The sequence below is a fragment of the Mixophyes fleayi genome, chromosome 1 (assembly GCF_038048845.1).
Source record: "Mixophyes fleayi isolate aMixFle1 chromosome 1, aMixFle1.hap1, whole genome shotgun sequence".
In the NCBI taxonomy this organism is placed as follows: Eukaryota; Metazoa; Chordata; class Amphibia; order Anura; family Limnodynastidae; genus Mixophyes; species Mixophyes fleayi.
In genome coordinates, this window is record NC_134402.1 from 185998505 (window position 1) to 186019764 (window position 21260).

Below are 21260 nucleotides of genomic sequence, written 5' to 3' on the forward strand. Positions count from 1 at the left end.
CTACGGCGTGAAAGGGCGTACGCATCCACTACACGTGGCAGCAACAGTAATTGGTCTTTTACCATACATTTGCACAAACACGCATACTTATAAAATAGTACACATTATTGGTAGTTGCAACACATAGTCAGTTATGTCGAAATATAGTAGTATTTATATGTTATATCAGAGTTACATGCATATTAGTGAAATACACAGAACGGGTTAAAGGAATAACATCATGAGTGGTATCATAATGAACCTTGTTACATATCCTACTGTTTGGTGCGCTCTGCGAGGGAATCGCAGAGTGCATACGCAAGTTATGAATGATAGGGAATTATGAACTACTTAAGAGTAAGGAATTCTGGCGGGAAGAGCAGAGCATACCCCCTGCAGAGATGACCCCCTCCTTTGGATTCCTTAGGATGAACCAGCCAATGATTGACGACCCCTTGGACATTCCTGAGACCCGGACCAATAGATGCAAGCCATACCATCTTCATTGTATTACTGTACTTGATTGTGTATATAAGCAGCAGCTTGTGATCCAGAGTGCAGACTTCTTGTCCCCAGACTTCAGGATTGAATGACTGCACTGGATCCAGAGCGCCTGCGTTAAGTAACGGCTGTATTTACTATTACATCGCTTGAGCATATTTTTTTCCACTTATTGCGAATAAATCTTTGTGCGTTGGAAACACAAATCGAGGTTCGACAATCGTTATTGGTTAGCGACAATACGCACATTACAATTTGGGGGCTCGTGAGCTTTGGAGGTTTCGTTGCCGATGATACGCAAGACCAACGGATTTCGGTTCCTCAACAAAGGGTGGAGACGCGTCATAAACGGGTAAGAACGCATTGTGTTCAAAACCTGAATTTTACTCTGTGTTGTGAAACCGAATGTCCGTTTTGCATTATCTAGGGCACGCTAACTAGAACCTAGGGACAAAAGAGAAAACTGTTTCTTTTTTCTGTCATTGTGCGTTTTAACTGTATTGCATTGTTTAGCGTATGTGTACTTCCTGCTGTGCGTACGCGAACTTCCGGTAAACTTGCCACGTGGTTAAACAATCGTTTTGATAGTTATTATACATGCATAGTATAATTACTTGTGAAAGCCTCTGAGACATTATTACTATTGTTGGGAACTTTTGATTTTCTGCGCAGAAAAGGTGTATAGTGTGTGATGTTGTAACGTAGATACACTGTTTTATTGTTGAGGTGCTCAGTTGCTGTCTGACGAGGCGGATTGCCCAACTGAAGGACGGTATACAGGGCAGGTATACCGAATGCGAAAACTGGGTTTTCGCAAAGCGCTACCAATAGATCGCAAGGTTTGCTAATAATTAGTATTGGTAGGCAGTGCGATCCGGTCGCACCGTTAGTGCGAATTGGTGAAGCAGCTAGGAGGAATTATACTGGAAAGGCAGGTTGATTGTATCGACTTTGCGCTCCCAGCGATAATAAACTCAGCAGATTTTGTGGTTTAGCCAGGGTATCGAGGAGCTGATAGCCCTTGGGGCCCACAGTGATATTTCTGTATTAGGGAAAAGCGAGTGAGCGCGGCTAAAGGAAATACGTTCACCGAGGATTATAGATCTCTAGCGGTGAGTATAGCAACAGAGTTGAAATTATTAGGTGGAAAGAACAGAGCATTGCGGTGTGTCTGTGTTCCGGGTAGAAGGTATATTGTTCAACATGGGTGCTAAGCATACGCTAGAGATGGTCAGTGTACTGCCTAAGGAAGGCCCTATTGGTTCAGCGAGGTTTCTCATGTGTAAGAAGTATGGTGCATATGCAACTGTGTATTGTGACACGTGGGTCGGGATGACCAAAGCTTGTGATAGGCCTTTCCCAACAATAGGGAGTTTTAATGCAGAGGTACTGAATACTGTAAAAGATAGAATATGGTTGATCAAGTCAACGAAAAAGAGAAATAGACATAATGATTGTTTAAAATTGTGGCAAATGGAAGGTAACACGTTGCAGAGCAGCGAATGCAAACCGGAAATAGGCGTGGCGAAAAGCGCGCGCAAGGCGGATGTAACCATTGAGAAGCGTGGCGAACTCAGCGCAAGCGCGCCCCCGCCACCTTATGTGGCGGGAGGGGTAAGTACAGCCGTTGTTAAAACTGAAAATAGAAAAATTACTAAGTTGTACCCTGTTTTAAATCAGTTTCAATCAAGTGTATCTGAAAACGAAGATGAACCCACTGTGATTTCGGCCATTGCCCATGCTGTTAATGTACTAGAGGCTCAACGCAAGTATGAGAAAATGGCTGAGATAGGTGAGAGTAGCGTGATCACTAGGAGTGAAAGTGTTCTAAATCTAGGGCCTGTAAATCCTGTAGCGTCCCCTGAAGTTAGTGTACCAGAGGGTGTGTTCCCGGTCCGCACAATATCAGTTCCCAATGGGAAACCAGATAAGGATGGTATAGTTCCTTTAAGAAATGTTACAATGCATTGTCCCTGGACTAGATCAGAATTACGTTCCATTATGACTGAATTCCCAGATCCTAGAAAAGAGTTAGCTAAATGTCAGAAATTTGTTAAAGACTTAGGGAATGCTCATGAACCAACCAGTAAGGATTGGCGGGTAGTGTTGAGGGCGTGTCTTCCTCCCAATACTAACATACAAAAATTTATTGGAGATTGTTTGTTGGAGGAAGATGACACCCTGACTGATGAGATTAACCAACGGAATATAGAACAAATTGTCAAACACTTAGCCATCTGTTTTCCAGTAGTAGTAAATTGGAGTAAGATTTTCACCATTAAACAAAAGGATAGTGAAACTGCCTCAGATTACTTTGCTAGAGCTATAACAGCGATTGCACGATTTACTGGGATATCCAACATAAGTGAGGACCCACATCACAGAGAGGTAGCTGTAGGGGTACTGATGGATGGCCTTAGGGAAAATTTAAAGACGAGGGTACAAACCACATTACCTAATTGGAGAGGCGTCACGGTAGACTTCCTTAGGGAGTCTGCTGTGGAGCATGACAAGAACCTTTTTAGAAAAAGGGAAGAGAAAAGTGATAGGTTAATGACGGTAAGTATACAGGCTCTAGAAGGGGTGCATACACGACCACCAGCATACAACCCATATAACAGGAAACCTAAAGTGATCAGGTGTTTCAACTGTAACGAGGAAGGACATTACAGGAGAGATTGTAATAAAGAAAGACTCAATACACATAGGGGTGGGTCACATAGATATCCTCCAAGAAAGGATTCACATAGACTAGAAGACTCACATCTACCCGCGCATATTACGGCAGCAAATGCTGCGCGGGAAATCAATAGTCAGCGCTAGGGGTCAGGTCATACCTGTAGTCTACAGCCAGTGAGGTTAACTGAGAGTCAGAGTGAAGAACCAACAATGATAGTTGACATAGCTGGCAGGAAACAAACTTTTCTTGTAGATACAGGGGCGGCCCGATCTGTGATAACCTCTCCTTTCAATCTACAAGTGACCAGCAAAACTATTCCAGCTATGGGGGTGACGGGAAAAGTGTTACATTATCCTCTAACTAAACCCGCCGAAGTTACTATCGGGCCTCTGCATACTAAGCATTCGTTTCTCTTGGCTGCAGCGGCTCCTACTAACTTGCTAGGGAGAGACTTGTTATGTAAAATGGGATGTGTCATATACTGTACTTCAGATGGTGTGTTCCTAGATATACCCGAGAAGGTTGCACATGAGGTACAGGACATATTGGACACCCCTCCAAGGTTAATGTTACACTCTCCTGTTATAGAACAAAGTCCATCTCAAGTAAAGGGGATGTTGCTGGAAATACCAGGTTCCCTATGGACCAGAGATGGACAGGACACTGGACTGATGGCAAACGTAGCCCCTGTCATGGTCAATCTAAAAAGTGGTAGGATAGCCCCAAAAATCCCACAGTATCCATTAAAACCGGAGGTGGAACTAGGGGTATATCCTGTTATTGAGAGGCTGTTACAACAAGGGATTTTAATTCGTACAGCCAGTACAGCAAATAGTCCCATTTTCCCTGTGAAGAAGAGTGGGGGGAGGGGCTATAGATTAGTCCAGGACTTAAGGGGAATTAACAAAGTTGTTGAGAGCCAATTCCCCGTAGTGCCGAATCCAGCTGTCATCCTCATGCAGATTCCACCGTCTGCCAGTCATTTTACTGTCATTGATCTATGTTCTGCTTTCTTTTCAGTCCCTCTTCACCCTGACTGCCAATACCTTTTTGCATTCTCCTACAGGGGAGTGCAATACACATGGACCAGACTACCCCAGGGGTTCATTGACAGCCCCAGTATTTTCTCCCAAGCCTTACATGACTGTTTGCAATCCTTTCAACCCCACAATGGGTCTGTTCTAATTCAATATGTGGACGATTTGTTGTTGTGCTCTGATTCTTTTATGTCATGTTTACATGATACTAAATTGTTGTTGCTTCATCTTTCACAAACAGGGCACAAGGTGGCAAAGGATAAATTACAGCCATGTCAGACTAAGGTCAAATACTTAGGACACTGCCTCACTAAGGGGCTAAGACACCTGACAACCGACAGAATTGAGGCCATACAACACATGACCCTGCCGCAGAGCCAGAAGCAGATTCGTACTTTCTTGGGGATGTGTGGATACTGTAGGTCCTGGATCCCAGGTTTTTCTATTCTGGCATTACCATTGCAGGAGCTAGTCTCTTCCTCAAAACCAGAACATGTCATACACACAGAAGAGTCGGAGCAAGCGTTCTTTAATCTTAAAGATAGTCTGACAAGAGCACCTGCATTGGGAATACCTGATTATGAAAAGCCTTTTGAGCTATTTTGTACAGAAGCTAATGGCTGTGCAGCAGGTGTCCTCACACAGAAACATGGTGACGCTAGCAGACCGGTAGCATACTACAGTGCACAATTAGACAATGTGGCAAGGTCACTCCCAACATGTCTCAGAAGTGTAGCAGCAACGGCCCTTCTAGTAAGTAAGAGCGAGGATGTAGTATTAGGACATAATTCAACCATCTATACACCCCATGCTGTATCAGCTCTGTTAAATTCAGCCCAAACCAGACATGTTTCTTCAGCTAGATTCACAAAGTGGGAACTAGCCCTGATGGCACCCTCAAACATCACCATCAAACGATGTAGCACCCTAAATCCAGCTACATACCTTCCGTATGTGTCTCAAGAGACACAAAGGGTGGGAGGTGAGGAGACCCTGGTTGATGATGAGTTAGGCAAGAATACTGACACGCATGACTGTATGGAACATCTGAATCAGACCTTTACTGCAAGGCCCGACATATGTGACACCCCCTTAGAAAATGTAGATTTTACGTTTTATACAGACGGAAGTTGCCACAGACAGACAGAGACAGGAGAGCTATGTACTGGTTACGCTGTTGTAGACGATCAGGATGTGGTAGAAGCTGAACCCCTTGGTCCACCTCACTCAGCCCAGGTGGCGGAACTAGTAGCACTAAGGAGAGCGTGTGAATTGGCAGAGGGTAAATCAGCCAACATATATACTGACTCTAGGTACGCCTTCGGGGTAGTGCATGATTTTGGGGCCCTTTGGCGTCTTAGAAACTTTACGACAGCAGCAGGTACACCAGTGGCACACTCACAACACATAAAAGGACTTCTGACAGCGATACAGTTACCCAGAACAGTAGCCGTCATAAAGTGCAAAGCCCATACCTTTGAAGAAGACCCAGTGTCATTGGGCAACAACAGGGCAGACGAAGCTGCTAAATGGGCAGCAGGGCAACCTATGACCGTATCGACCGAGACTATGATGGTTTTTCAGACATTAGACACGCAGAAATTAATTGAAATGCAAGATTTGTGTTCCCTGCAGGAGAAGGCGGTCTGGAAGGCGAAGGGATGTGGTCAAGAGTCCTCAGGACTCTGGAGGGATGGACAAGGTAAGCCTGTAGCTCCCCGAACATACTATCCAAGCCTGGCTGAAGCAGCACACGGCCTGACTCACCTGGGTAAAGAAGGTATGTGCAAACTGGTGAGAGCATACTGGTGTGCTCCCGGATTTTCCTCTCAAGCTGGTAAGAAAGCAATGTCATGTCTTACTTGTTTGAGGAAAAATGTTGGGAAAACTATTCCAACTGAGCCATCCCACATCCCTCCTACAGACGGACCTTTTCAGGTAATACAAATTGACTATATCCAACTACCACCGTGCAGGAATCTGAAGTATGTGTTAGTGTGTATTGATGTGTTTTCCGGTTGGGTAGAAGCATATCCGGCAGCCACTAATACTGCTGTGTTCACTGCAAAGAAAATTGTACAAGACTTTGTGTGTAGGTTCGGTATCCCTAGAATCATTGAAAGTGATAGGGGTACCCATTTTACTGGTGATGTCTTCCAAAATATGTGTAAACTCATGGGAATCAGTAGCAGACTTCACACCCCTTACCGACCACAAGCCAGTGGTAAGGTGGAGAGATCAAATGGTACTATAAAGAACAAACTAGGTAAGATAATGGCTGAAACTGGGTTGGCATGGCCTGAGGCTTTGCCGTTGGTCCTCCACAGCATTCGAACCACTCCTAGACCACCTCTTAATCTGTCCCCCTTTGAGATACTGTTCGGACGACAACCTCATTTGATCGTGAGTCCACAAGACGACTTAAAGTGTAATAATGAAGTGACTGTACAATATCTTATAAGAATGAGTAGACAGCTGAAACAACAACAACAAAAACTAAAAATGCTGTCACCTGGTATGCCAGAGACGAACTGTCATGATGTTGAACCTGGAGACTATGTTATGATCCGCAATTTCTTACGTTCAGGTTGTTTAACAGACCGTTGGGAAGGCCCGTACCAAGTGCTGCTGACCAGTACTACATCACTGAAGGTTGCAGAGAGAGACACTTGGGTCCATTCCACCCACTGCAGGAGAGTCCATAATCCGGAGAAAGTGCAAGACAAGACTCAGACCGACGACAAAGAGCTGTCACTTGTGAGCCTGTTCCGGGAGACCTAAAGCCTGCAGTTGAGACACCTGAACCAGAGACGTTACCTCAGAACTATCTTTCCAGCAATGGAGTGGCGGTTTTTGTTTTTCTTTTGTTCCAGGATTTTCCTTGTTTTTACTTTTTCTAGGACATTCTATTTTTGTGAAGGAGGATGGAGGACGGAGGAGAGTTCTGGGAGTGATACGGATGAAATAGAGGCCGAAGAAAAGTTAATAGGATATCCTGAGCAGCCCATTATCAAACTTGGTCCAGGGGTTATGAAAAGGTCTGCTAGCTTAGGAACTCGGAGGCAGTGTGAGGGGCTATTATCTGATGAGTATTGTATCTGCAAGTTCTGCAACTCCCTAGTTGACGAGAGATGCATCCAACGATGCCAGTCCCCCAGTACTCTGAATATTGGCGGGCATCCTTTGGAGGATTATCACTCCCTGGTGGGTAAGGTGCTAAACCAAACTGAGTGTTGGGTGTGCTCTCACGTGCCTCAAGGGCAGCATAACATAGGACTAGTGCCAATTCCTCTAAACATATCCGAAGTACTCGAATTAAGGGGTGGGAGGCCCATAGAAGGGAGGTACAATAACACTAGGTCCCCTAGTCTGACGCTTCGACAATACTCCATAGGCAGATCTTTGCTGTGCCTGAACATATCTCATGCAAAGCGCCTGGAGAATTGGGAGGCTGACCTATCAGATCAGACAATGGCTCGCCACACTCATTTTAGAGAGAGACTCACAAGGTCACTACTAGGCAGGAATGCTGATGTAAGTCACAAGTTAGGGCGTATAACCAAACATAAGAAGGTATCTATTGGAAAAGTCTCTACAGATAAATGTGAAAATATCATTAATGCCGACACGTGTCTAGAGCAGATGGAGACACTAGGCATGGGTAGTTTTATCAAAACTCTGTGTGATATAATTCATGGGCATACTGTTCCTTATGTTCTCCCTGATGTTGTTTGTGGAAGGAAAGCTTATTCCTGGGTGACTCCGAGTTCCAAGGGCTTGTGTTTCTTAGCTAAACTGGTTCCTGAAATCATGACTATTACTCATGAAGAAATGGTAGATATTCACAAGACTACATCACCACCATACATACACACACAGTATGAACACCGTGGCAAGAGAAATATGATTCCTGGTGAGGAACCCATAGCTACAAAATTGATTAGTGAAACTGCTGGTTTCCAAGTTATGGTTGCTCTAGATCTCACCAGGACCGCTCGGGGAACATTAAACTTTAAATATATCCAAGACCTAGCTAAATTAATAGATAATATCACCGAGATGTATGATGACACTTTCAGGTATACTGGAAGGGAGCTACAAGCGTACAAGAAGGAGTTGGTGCAACATAGACTGGTACTAAATTATCTCACCTCCATTACTGGTGGGTACTGTGTGACACTGGCCACCCAGTTCGGTGTCAAATGTTGCACGTACATTACTAATAATACGGAAGACCCTAAAGAGGTTATAGACCGGAAGATGGATGAAATTTTGCAGCTGAAATGGGAATTTCGAAAGAGCCATAATTCTTCGTTATATGAGGTCGGGGAAAAGGTGGCGGGTTGGTTCTCATGGTTGAACCCAGCAAAATGGTTCTCCGGTCTGGGGGAGTGGGTACAGGAAATGGTTGCTAGTGTAGGTAAGCTCCTTCTCCTTATACTGGGTGTCATCTTAGCAATTGGTTTAGTTGTCAAATGTGTTCCTACTGTGTTGAAGTGTGGAAAACGGTCTCATAAGAGTAACACTGAGAAAGAGACTGAAAGGGTGGTACCAGATACCGAGATCATGGTCTGTGAAGAAGTATTGTATAATCCTGAACTTGAAACGGTGATTGGGTGATAGTTTATTACACTATCAAAGGGTGGAACTGTTGAAGTCAGCAAATTGGATAAAGTCATTTCAATTAAAGTCTAGCAAACTTGGTTGTCTTTGTCTGAAAAGATGCGTACGGTACGCTATGTCGTACAAGGGCACGCTATGGCGTGAAAGGGCGTACGCATCCACTACACGTGGCAGCAACAGTAATTGGTCTTTTACCATACATTTGCACAAACACGCATACTTATAAAATAGTACACATTATTGGTAGTTGCAACACATAGTCAGTTATGTCGAAATATAGTAGTATTTATATGTTATATCAGAGTTACATGCATATTAGTGAAATACACAGAACGGGTTAAAGGAATAACATCATGAGTGGTATCATAATGAACCTTGTTACATATCCTACTGTTTGGTGCGCTCTGCGAGGGAATCGCAGAGTGCATACGCAAGTTATGAATGATAGGGAATTATGAACTACTTAAGAGTAAGGAATTCTGGCGGGAAGAGCAGAGCATACCCCCTGCAGAGATGACCCCCTCCTTTGGATTCCTTAGGATGAACCAGCCAATGATTGACGACCCCTTGGACATTCCTGAGACCCGGACCAATAGATGCAAGCCATACCATCTTCATTGTATTACTGTACTTGATTGTGTATATAAGCAGCAGCTTGTGATCCAGAGTGCAGACTTCTTGTCCCCAGACTTCAGGATTGAATGACTGCACTGGATCCAGAGCGCCTGCGTTAAGTAACGGCTGTATTTACTATTACATCGCTTGAGCATATTTTTTTCCACTTATTGCGAATAAATCTTTGTGCGTTGGAAACACAAATCGAGGTTCGACAATCGTTATTGGTTAGCGACAATACGCACATTACAATGCATACCGTGGTTCAGGAGCAGGCTGTCAGACAGGAGTGCAGAGATACCTGAACGGCTGGAGGCCGGCAGGATGCGAAGTCCAGGAGGATGAAGCGGTAATCAAGTAGGTGCAGCGCACAGGTAGGTAGACCAGCAGGGGAACAAATACTCAGGAAGCAGTAGTATGTAGAACTGGACTCCTAGAAGACCCTGAAGAGTAGCGATGGTCTAGACGAGATGAAAGCAGTGAGGCGCAGATCCGATGCAGACTGGAGTAGAGACCAGCGGGAACACGGAGAAGCACGGAGAGCGGATCAGCTGTTGTAGAACGAGTAGAACTGAGGAGTAGCAGCCAGCAGGACTCTGCAGGTACACGAAGGTAGCGGATAGCAACCAGCAGGTGCAGCCACGATGAAACACGGGAGAGCAGAGCTGAGCTGGAACTGTTGAGCACGGAGAGCAGCGGATAGGAATCAGCTAACAGTCGCGATGAAACACAGGCAGAGTTGAAGTGGTCTGGAAACCACAGGAGTAGAAGTGGTCTGGAAACCACAGGAATCAGCAGCGCTGAATACACGAGGAAACACAGGAACACCTTCAGAGGCTCATGGGGAATGAGACTCCAAGATCAGGCAATGTGGTATTGACCACAGGTGCTTAATATAGGGAGTGTTGCCTGATCTGCCAATTAAGTTAAAGGAACAGGTACTGAAGGGTTTGAAAGGGCTGCGCATGCGCAGACCCTCAGGATGGTGGACGGCCACGGTTCCTAAACATACGGGAAGAAGCACTCACAGTCCGGTGAGTGACAGTACCCCCCCTTTTAAAGGTGGGCACAGAACGCCTGGAACCGGGCTTGTCCGGATTTTTGGAATAAAACTTCTTAAGAAGAGCTGGGGCGTTGAGATCTTCAGCTTTGATCCATGAACGCTCCTCAGGACCAAAGCCCTTCCAATGAACGAGGAAACGGAGAACTCCTCGCGAAATTTTTGCGTCCAATACATGAGTAATCTCGAAATCTTCCTCCTGATGGACTTGAACTGGCTGAGGTGCTGAAGGAGGAGTCGAGAAACGGTTGATGATGAGAGGTTTAAGCAAGGACACATGGAAGGCATTGGAAATACGAAGGTTCTTAGGAAGTAGAAGTTTGAAACAAACTGGATTTATCACTTGAATGATCCTATATGGACCAATAAAACGAGGAGCGAATTTCATAGATGGGACCTTCAAACGAATATTTTTGGTAGATAACCAGACACGATCTCCAATTTTTAGTGGTGTAATAGCCCGCCTCTTCTTATCTGCAAAAGACTTATATTTGGCAGATGTCTTCTTTAAACAGGTTTTGACCTGAGACCAGATATTTTTGAAGGTCTGACAAACAGTCTCTACAGCAGGAACTTGGGTGGGAGGGAGGGCAGGAAATTCCGGAAAAGACGGATGGTGACCGTAAACCACTAAGAATGGAGTTTTGGACGATGACTCATGGTACATGTTGTTATGGGCGAATTCAGCCCAAGGAAGCAATTCTACCCAGTTGTCTTGATTGGCTGATGAGAACATCCTTATAAAGGTCTTGAGATCTTGATTGACCCGTTCAGTTTGTCCGTTTGATTGCGGATGGTAAGAAGATGAGAGTGCTAATCGTATGCCCAAGGTTTTACAAAGGGCCCGCCAGAATCTGGAAACGAATTGTACTCCTCTATCAGACACAATCTCAGACGGACATCCATGGATACGAAAGATTTCTTTAATGAAATGTTCAGCCAGAGTAGACGAGGAAGGCAAACCAGACAAAGGGACAAAATGAGCCATCTTCGAAAATCTGTCTACCACTACCCAAATAGTATTACAATTTTTACTAGATGGTAGATCAGTAACAAAGTCCATACTAATATGGGTCCAGGGCTTGGACGGAATGGGTAGTGGTTGCAGCAACCCCGCTGGAGTTCTGCGGGAGGATTTAAACTGAGAACACAATTCACAAGAAGCAACAAACTCTTTGACGTCTCTCTTCAGTAACTTCGAGAGAGAATCTCAAAGGTCTTGCGTTCACCAGCATGTCCAGAAAAACGAGAAGAATGGAACCACGAAAGGATTTTTCTCCTAAGAGTAGGAGGCACGAGGGTCTTCCCAAATGGTAGCACTTTGGTGGAAGAAGCAGCCAGCGAGATACATTTGGGGTCTAGTATAGAATGGTTGGAAACCTCTTCAACGTCAGAGGACGTCACAAAAGCTCGAGATAGAGCGTCAGCTTTCTTGTTCTTGGCAGCTGGTTTGAAGGTTATGATTAATTCGAAACGGGAAAAGAAAAGAGACCATCTTGCTTGACGAGGATTCAAGCATTGGGCAGACTGTAGGTATGACAAGTTCTTATGATCCGTGAAAATCGTCACAGCGTGACGAGCTCCTTCCAATAAGTATCTCCACTCCTCTAATGCAACTTTGATAGCCAGCAACTCTTTGTCCCCGATCGTGTAATTTTTCTCTGCAGGCAGGAGACCCCGAGAGTAAAAGGCACAAGGATGGAATTTTTGTTGCTCCGAGCGTTGGGAGAGAATGGCTCCTAAGCCCACATTAGAGGCATCTACTTCTAGGAAGAAGGGAAGTGCAACATCAGGCTGTCGAAGAATGGGAGCAGAGGAGAAGGACTCTTTAAGAATTTGAAAGGCTTGGAGGGCCTCGGATGACCATTGCTTAGTATTGGCCCCTTTATGAGTCAGGGCCACAATAGGAGATGCAATGGACGAGAAGTCTTGAATGAAGCGTCTATAGTAATTGGCGAAACCTAAAAAACGCTGGATAGCACGAAGAGTAGTTGGCTGGGGCCAATGTAATACAGCATTCACCTTTTCTGGATCCATTTTTAGGCCAACTCCGGAAACAATATACCACAAAAATGGAATCTGGGGCAACTCGAATGAACCTTTTTCTAGTTTGCAGAATAATGAATTTTTCCGGAGTCTGGAAAGGACCTCTGCCACATGTTGGTGATGAGAAGGCAGGTCCTGTGAAAAGATCAATATGTCGTCCAGGTAGACAACGACACATACATATAACAAGTCCCGAAAGATCTCATTAACGAAGCCTTGGAAGACAGCGGGGGCATTGCACAACCCGAAAGGCATTACTAGATATTCATAATGCCCATCTCTGGTGTTGAACGCTGTCTTCCATTCGTCACCGGGACGGATTCTAATTAAATTATAGGCACCACGAAGATCCAACTTGGTAAAGATCCGAGCTCCCTTGATGCGATCAAATAACTCAGTGATCAACGGAATGGGATACCGATTCTTAATAGTAATGGCATTGAGTCCACGAAAATCTATGCAGGGGCGTAGTGATCCATCCTTCTTTTTTACGAAGAAGAACCCGGCTCCAGCGGGAGAGGTGGAAGGTCGAATAAACCCTCGCTGGAGATTCTCCTGGATGTACTCAGATGTAGCTTGAGTTTCAGGTAACGAAAGTGGATAGACCCGACCCCTAGGAGGAGTCTTGCCAGGTAGAAGATCGATCGGACAATCCCAGGAACGATGAGGAGGAAGACGTTTAGACTGAGCTTTATCAAAAACATCGGCAAATGAAGCATACTGAGGGGGGAGTCCCGGTGAGGAAGATGAGATGGAAGATTGCTGTACTTTAAGAGGAATGACTTGAGAAAGACAACGATGATGACATTCAGCTCCCCAAGACGTAACTTGAGAAGTGCGCCAGTCAATCTGGGGAGAATGACATTGAAGCCATGGAAGGCCTAAGACAATCGGATTTATCGTAATAGGAAGAATTAAAAACGAAATCTCTTCATGGTGTAGCACACCAATCTGAAGCGTTACTGGAGACGTACTCTGGGTGATGAGACCATTGATGAGACGTGATCCATCTATAGCAGTCACAGTAATCGGTGTTTTCAAAGTAATCACTGGTAGGGACCATTGATTCACTAGGGATTTAGAAATGAAATTTCCTGCTGCTCCAGAATCAATCAGTGCCTGAGACTCAAAGGATTTGGTAGCAAAGGAAATCGTAACATCAAAAGCGCAGACTTTTAGTTTCGTAGAAGATGGAGAGGACTCCAGGGACCCTAACTTCACCTCTCCAGAACTAGTTAGGGCCTGGCATTTCCCGATTTCTTAGGGCAAGAACTGAGCATATGTGTGGAATCAGCACAATAGATACAAAGTCTATTCTTTACTCTTCGTTTCCTCTCTTCTAAAGATAATTTGGAATGTCCTATCTCCATGGGAATCACAGAAGGTGAAGCCGGACGAAATTGAGGGGTTGAGCGAAGAGGTGCTTTAACTGAAGTTGTTTTCTCAGATTCTCTTTCACGAAACCTCATGTCTACACGATGGCAAAGAGAGATCAAATCTTCTAATGACGTAGGAAGCTCTTGGGTAGTCAGTGCATCTTTAATTTTATCGGAGAGCCCCTGCCAGAAGGCGGCAATTAATGCTTCAGTGTTCCACTGGAGTTCAGAGGCTAATATCCTAAATTGAATGACGTACTGGCCTACTGTATGAGAACCCTGACGTAAACGAAGAATGCTGGAAGCAGCGGAGGTCACACGACCTGGTTCATCGAACACACTTCGGAACGTAGAGATGAATTTGGCACTATCTTGTAATACAGGATCGTTTCTCTCCCACAGAGGGGAGGCCCAAGCCAGAGCTTGTCCAGAAAACAATGAGATAAGATAGGCCACTCTGGAACGATGGGTAGAAAAATTTTGAGGTTGGAGCTCAAAATGAACTGAGCATTGGTTGAGAAAACCCCTACAAGTTTTGGGGTCTCCATCGTACTTTGACGGAGTAGGCAGGTGAAGCGTGGGAGCTGTAGACACCTGGGATGGCAGTGGGGAAACGGAGGAAAGCACAGGAGCTTCAACATTAGCTGTAACAGGCTGTCCAGATGGTCCTTGGGAGGCTAACGACTGGTAGCATTGAAGTAACAGCTGTTGGCGAGCATCCTGTTGCTCCACATGGGTGACCAGATGCTGCAGCATCTCTTTGGCGGTAGGTTCCGTATCTGGGTCTGTCATGGCCTGATCTTACTGTCACGGGCACTAGGAGTCTTTACCCAGGGATCACCAGGTGATAAGCTTACCAGAGCAGTATAGGTGGTAATATGGTACTCTGGTAGCAGGGTGATCACGGAACAGGAGACAGCAGATGATAGAGATGCTCAGGAAAGTCTATGACTAGCAGCACTGGTGATATATATGTAGTAATACACGAGGAACTGTATGGACAAAGGACACGTGAGGGTAGTCAGTGGTCTGCGGTAGCAAGTTGTACCACTGCTATAGTGAGGAGGAATGTCCAACAGAAACGAGGAGGTGATGAGAGTCAGCGGTCTGCGGTTAGCAAGTTGTACCGCTGTCTGGGTGAAGGAATGGAATCCAAGTGGAGGTATCCGGGGAGTCAGTGGTCTGCGTTAGCAAGTTGTACCACTGCTATGTGAGAGGATACTGGAACAGGTGACACGGGAAACAGGGATCAGTGGTCTGCCTCTAGCAAGTTGTACCACTGAATATATATGTGAGGAGGAGCACGGGGAGAGACTGCAATACAGAGGATACACGGGCACCTTGAACTTGATCCACAATGACATGCACAATATAGTAATGACTGAACAGAACTGCAATAATATAAAGTCACAGAACTATCCGGCAACAGATAACACAGTCAATGATGGCAATAGTCTCAGCGGATAGTAAACTCCAGAGGAGAGCAACTCAGTCCAGCAAGATATGCAATACACCAGCACAGTCAATCAGAAGTATGCATACCGTGGTTCAGGAGCAGGCTGTCAGACAGGAGTGCAGAGATACCTGAACGGCTGGAGGCCGGCAGGATGCGAAGTCCAGGAGGATGAAGCGGTAATCAAGTAGGTGCAGCGCACAGGTAGGTAGACCAGCAGGGGAACAAATACTCAGGAAGCAGTAGTATGTAGAACTGGACTCCTAGAAGACCCTGAAGAGTAGCGATGGTCTAGACGAGATGAAAGCAGTGAGGCGCAGATCCGATGCAGACTGGAGTAGAGACCAGCGGGAACACGGAGAAGCACGGAGAGCGGATCAGCTGTTGTAGAACGAGTAGAACTGAGGAGTAGCAGGCAGCAGGACTCTGCAGGTACACGGAGGTAGCGGATAGCAACCAGCAGGTGCAGCCACGATGAAACACGGGAGAGCAGAGTTGAGCTGGAACTGTTGAGCACGGAGAGCAGCGGATAGGAATCAGTTGTAGCAGTCTCGAGGAAACACGGGAGAGATGAGATGAGCTGAAGACTGAAGCGCACGGAGGCAGCAGATAGGAATCAGCCAACCAGTCACGATGAAACACAGAAGGGTTGAAGTGGTCTGAGGACTGTAGTGCACGGAGGCAGCGGATAGGAATCAGCTAACAGTCACGATGAAACACAGAAGGGTTGAAGTGGTCTGAGGACTGTAGTGCACGGAGGCAGCGGATAGGAATCAGCTAACAGTCACGATGAAACACGGCAGAGTTGAAGTGGTCTGAAGACTGTAGTGCACGGAGGCAGCGGATAGGAATCAGCTAACAGTCACGATGAAACACAGGAGAGTTGAGGTGGTCTGAGGACTGTAGAGCACGGAGGCAGCGGATAGGAATCAGCTAACAGTCGCGATGAAACACAGGCAGAGTTGAAGTGGTCTGGAAACCACAGGAGTAGAAGTGGTCTGGAAACCACAGGAATCAGCAGCGCTGAATACACGAGGAAACACAGGAACACCTTCAGAGGCTCATGGGGAATGAGACTCCAAGATCAGGCAACGTGGTATTGACCACAAGTGCTTAATATAGGGAGTGTTGCCTGATCTGCCAATTAAGTTAAAGGAACAGGTACTGAAGGGTTTGAAAGGGCTGCGCATGCGCAGACCCTCAGGATGGTGGACGGCCACGGTTCCTAAACATACGGGAAGAAGCACTCACAGTCCGGTGAGTGACAGTATGTCTCTATAGTGCAATGTAGAATTTTCAAGAGCCAAATAGTCCCAAAAGCTTTTCTTTCCACCGTGTGATAAATCTTTTAATAAATGATGATACACTAGATCAGGGTTGTCCAACCCGTGGCCCGCATGCGGCCCAGCGCGACTGTAAATGTGGCCCAGCGATTGTGGCAAGGGGGCAGCGCTGTTAATGAAAAAAATATCCTGCAAAAAAAAAAAAAGAAAATACTTATCTTGTGGTGACGTCAGCTGGCGCTCCGGCTCCCTCCCTGGTCTCCTCCTCCGTGCAGTGCTCGCAGTGAATGTCAGGGGTGACGTCATCACACCCGACATCCATTGCGTAGCGCAGCACAGAGGAGTCACCCGCGTGAACTATCAGCAGCAGTGAAAGATTATCCAGTATCTTATTGTTGTTACTCTGAATTTTGACTTTCTGCACCATTCAATTATGAACTAGCTGTGTTCTCTGTATGTATCTAATATAAATATTAAGAGATGATTGTATTTTTAATATTTTAAACCATTTTAAATGTGCAGTGCTGAGTAGGGGGAAATTATCACCCACTGTTACCCCCATCGGAGGCTGCTCCGTGAGCCATTTTTCCCGCCACCGTATCTTTAAATCTCTGTAGATTTCTATTAGTCCTCCTGATGCTACCTATATCATTGACCATTTCAAACTGGTCAATAAAAAAATTGATTCATGGGTGCAGAAAGAGAGGAAAAAAACGTTTTTGGCATTTAATTCCTCGAACCCCACTAAGGGGCAGATGCAGGTAAGTTAAATTGTAGCTGGTAATGGGATTACTGCTTTAATCATGATTCTGCAACAGGTTTCCTAACTCTTACTAACTTCATTTCCAAGTAAGTTTAATATGTTAACTATGTTTTCTATGTTTTTTTGGGATGATCAGCTATCGTTAGTGTTAGTGTATTTTATGTGCGGCCCAAACCAACTCGTCGTCTTCCAATGTGGCCCAGGGAAGCTAAAAGGTTGGACACCCCTGCACTAGATCTCTTTCCTTTCCCTCATTTTATAGACCGTGGAATCTTCAGGGAGGAAGGAATGGGATGTTTTTACTAAAACGCTGAACATCTTTGAAATTACTGTAAGCACAAACCCTTTGGGGGACATCACGTGTGAAAAGCACAAGGATTATAGGTATTTCTTATTGGTATCCACACAGTGGAAAGAAAAGCTTTTGGGACTATTTGTCTCTTAAAAAATTCTGCATTGCACTATAGAGACATACTACACCATTATTTTTTTTGTTGTTGTATGAGTTTACCTTTTAGATTGACAAGATACTATATATAAAAGAAGAATCTCATTGAGTGAAGGTTTTTTTTTTGGGAATAATTGTACTATGAAATAGTATAAGTTCTTACCAATAGGAGGCAAGAGAACCAGTAGTTTAGCCAGAATTACTCCAGCAACATGGGTTCAGAAAAACATAGATCTCTCATACAGTCCAACTCACTTAAGAGCCAAAAGAACAGCAAAATTTGACCTAATATACCAACCATGGTATAGCAAGATGAGACTATCTCTATCCATATTTGGAGGATCAGTACAAAATGCCACCCACAATATGGATGCCTTCACAAAATTATTTGATAATGTGACTGACCAGATACAGGATATATTGAAGATAACGTCTGAGACTTTAAAATATCATGTTTAGATCCTCAGATAACATCAGCTGGTGCTTGAATATTTAACTGCTGTACAAGGAGGAATGTGCTAGATAGTTGGCACAGCCTATTGTTCCTATATTGCTAATAATTTTAGTGATCCTATAGAACCGCATATTAGAAGTAAAAAAGACTTAAGGAGAAATTTAGAAAACAACATAATGACCAGAAATATGATCTTGACACAAAGGGCTGATTCTCATGGTTTAACCCGTCTAACTGGTTCAAAGGTTTAGGAGGATGGGTTATGGGAATAATTGAAATGATAATACAAGGGTTGTTGCTAATTTTTGCTCTCTTTATCGTTATCAAGTTATTGATTTGGGCAATTCAGAAAATGTTATCCGCCTCCTGCTGTAAGAAGCCAGCTATGAGTGTCAACTTGTCAGCAAACACCCCACAGAAACATGAGAACATTTATTATATGGACAATGTCTCGGATATGCAGGAAGGCTCAGATGAAGAAACTGAATATGACATCCTCGTGTGGGTTGCACCATGGAGGAACGTAACATGCGTCTCCACAAAGTACTCCACAGGATTTGTTAAATCAGCATGCGGTTACACCTTGACAAATGTGGTTTCAGAGTTACTGAGGTACCATATGTTGGCCACCTTCTAACCTAAGAGGGTGTCAAGCCTGATCCAGCCAAGACACGGGCCATCCAGCAAATGCGCAACTTCACAGATAAGCTAAGTTTGCAGCGATTTCTAGGTATGACAAATTACCGTTCAAAATTTCTGATTCACTACAGTGACATCACAGCTCCGCGCTGCCAGCTTTTACACAAGGACAATGAATGGTGGTGGTTGGACTGTCATGCTGATGCTATTGCTCTCCTCAAGGTTATGATCATTTCTAGCTCACTGCTAATGCTTCCCAGCACGGCCTTGGTGCTGTTTGCAGAGCAATAAACACATCAGTTTCGTGTCCAGAGCCCTTAGAGACACTGTCACGATATGCTCAGATTGTAACTGAACTGCTTGCCCTTGTCTTTGCCTGTCAAACGTTACATGAGTTCATCTATGAACGTCCAGTGGTGGTTGAAACAGATCACCAGCCACTGATCACTATTCTCCGCAAACCTATGCACACTGCTTCGGCACATATACAACGGTTCATGCTCAATCTCCAAAAGGTACCATCTCGATGTGGTGTACAAGCATGGAAAGGACCTTCACGTAGCTGATGCTTTATCACGTACTCACCTTCCAGACTCAGGTGTCCCTGTTGCTGACAATGACATGGATGCTATGGAGTTTGATGTCCTCTCCTCCCAGTGCATGGAAGATGTTACACTCGGGGATGACCTTTGCCAACGGTTGTCCCATGTCGTCCTGCATGGCTGGCCGTCTTCCTCCAGGGAATTGCTTTGTGACCTCAAGTCATTCTTTGCTTTCTGGGATAAGTTAACTATCTTGGAGGGCATCCTCTAGCATGATCAGCGGTTTGTAATCCTATATAGGATTTTATGCCCAGCAGGTCCATCGGGGGCACCCTGGCTGGGAGTGCACTTTGCGATGGGCTAAGGATGCATTGCATTGGTCCTCTATGGCTGCTGACATTGAGCAGGTAGTCTCTGCTTGTGCCCTTGCAATGCTCTACATCCCGATCATGCCAAAGAACCGCTCACTCTCCATGAGGTACTTGACTTCTCTTGGTCCCTCGTTGCTGCAGATCTTTTTGTGTGGAGAGGAAGAGAGCACCTTGTGTTAGTCTATCTCGAACCAACCGGAATATGAGTCCACTATCTTCCTAAATTGACGAGTGCTACAGTCATTAACATGATGAAAAGACACTTCTCTATCCATGTCATACCACACAAGCTGCTCACAGACGCCATGCAATTCATGAGTGGCGAGTTTCAGTCCTTCACCAATGAATGGGACATCTCACAATGTCACTAGCAGTCCACACTATCCACAATCTAATGGACTAGCAGAAAGGGCAGTATGTTCTGCAAAGCACATGTTAGACAAATGCTAGAAATGGTTCAAACGTATTCATGGCGCTTCTTAATTTGAGAAATACCCCAAGGGATGAGCTCCCTTCTCCTTCTCAACGTCTTCTGTCCAGACGCACTCGCACAATCATTACTACCACCAAAGCCAAGCTTATACCAATGAGACCAATGTGCAGAGTACTCTGCAGAAGTCCAGGTTACGGCTTAAAGTCAATCTCGACAAAACCTCATCAACTGAGACTGTTGTCCCCGGGCAGACCGTTCGTCAAACCCAACTGGGGTCTGGATGCAGAGTCAGGACTGTGCATGGACCCTCCAACAGTTACGTGGTGCAATCCGCCGGTGCTTTGTATGAGCGCAACAGGTGTCACCTCTTAGTGTTGTGTGTGCCAGCACCCCCCCTCCCCACACACAGAATACCACCTGAGGGTGTTAGAACATCTATCAATGCAGACAATAGGTCCTGGGAAGAAGCATCTATTGCAGCGCAGGACAGTCCTATACCCCTGACCCTAGTGAGCCCTGTTCAACACAGGACACATCTCTACCTCCTTTCTTCATCATGAGGTCCAGTGGAATCTCCAGGCCCAATACTAAATTCCAGGACTTATTATGCAACTTTTGGTATTACCAGGTCATGTGTATTTTCACTTGCACACTGTGCTCACAAACACCTGTCGCACTGTTCTGCACCCACACACCTGATTGTTACTTTGTTCTAAAAAAAAACAATGGAGGATGTAGATGTATGTTGTGTGTGTTTGGTGGAAGTGACATCACTGCCATCTACGTGCCATTCAGGAAGTGCTGGCTGACAGGAAATACCTGGCAGCTATTTTCAGTTCTCAGTATATACCACACAGTAAAGACATGTTCTCACAGTTCTCGCCTCTGCTTTGATTTAAACTTAGACAGTTCTTACTTTTTAGGGAGTTCCTCAATTGGCATTTCCCTTATAATTCT